The 1,347-nt window shown below is 39.4% G+C and overlaps 1 pseudogene; it reads left to right on the forward strand.

Moving 5' to 3' along the window:
* Positions 1-210: 210 nt before the first annotated feature.
* Positions 211-693, forward strand: LOC100688199 (annotated as a pseudogene).
* The last annotated feature ends 654 nt before the right edge of the window (positions 694-1,347 follow it).

Here is a 1,347-nt window from a genome sequence, read left to right on the forward strand (position 1 = left end):
TAGCCTTAATAAATTTTAAAGGATTGAAATCATGCATAGTATATTCTCTGACCACAATTAACTAGAAATCAATACTAGAAAGATAAGTGCAAACACTCCAACGTTTGTAAACTAAATAACATACTTCTAAATAATATATAGGTAAAAAAAGAAATCACAAGTGAAATTAGAAAATATTGTTAAGGGGGAGCCGCGGTCTTTGGTGCAGACATGGCCAAGTCCAAGAACCGCACCACGCACAATCGGTCACAAAAATGGCACAGAAATGGCATCAAGATGGTCACAAAGATGAATCTCTTAAGGGGGTGGACCCCAAGTTCCTGAGGAACATGCGCTTTGCCAAGAAGCACAACAAGAAGGGCCTTGAAGAAGATGCAGGCCAACAATGCCAAGGCCATGACTGCCTGTGCCAAGGCTATTAAGGCCCTTGTCAAGCCCAAGGAGGTTAAGCCCAAGATCCCAAAGGGCGGCAGCCACAATCTCAATCAACTTGCCTACATCGCTCACGCCAAGCTCAGGAAATGTGCTCGTGCCCACATTGCCAAAGGTCTCAGGCTCTGCCGGCCAAAGGCCAAGGCCAACGCTCAAACCAAGGCCCAGGCTGCAGCTGTGACCCTGGCTCCTGTTCCTGCTTCTACTCTTGCAGCGCAGGCTCCCAAAGGTGCCCAGGCCCCCACAAAGTCTCCAGTGTAGAGGCTTCTGCCTGCAGTGTGAGAATGGTGACCCCTGGGCTTCTGTCTACATGGGCCTGCTGTCCTCCTGTGCTATTTGTACAAATAAACCTGAGGCAGGATCAAAAGAAAAAAAAAAAGAAAATATTTTTAACTGAATGAAAATAAAAGTAACACTTATAAAGGGGGGGTATGCAACTAAAGCAGTGCTATAAAGGAAATTTGTTACTTTCAATGCTTATGTTGGAAAGAATACAGTTTAAAACCAAATATCTAAGCTTCCACCATAAGAAACCAGAAGAAGAAAAGCAACTTAAACCAAAGTGGAAGGAAAGAAATAATCAGAAATCAATAAAATAATAAATGGACAGAGAGAAAATGAAGCCAAAAGCTGATTCATTGAAAATACAACTGATAAATCTTTACCTAACACTGAACAAGAAAATAGAGGACACAGTCACCAGTATTAGGCATGAACAATTCTACATATACCAAAAAGATAATATGGGAATTTATGAATAACTTCAAGCCGATAAACTCATCAAATTAGATAAAAGGGGAAAATTTGCTGAAAATCAGAACAACTAAAGCTCACTCAAGAAGAAATCTTTAAAAATCTCTATTTATATATAAATGTATTTATATTTTTATTATATATTTATTATATATTATAAAA

Source organism: Canis lupus, chromosome 2 (genome assembly GCF_011100685.1).
Source record: "Canis lupus familiaris isolate Mischka breed German Shepherd chromosome 2, alternate assembly UU_Cfam_GSD_1.0, whole genome shotgun sequence".
NCBI classification, from domain to species: Eukaryota; Metazoa; Chordata; class Mammalia; order Carnivora; family Canidae; genus Canis; species Canis lupus.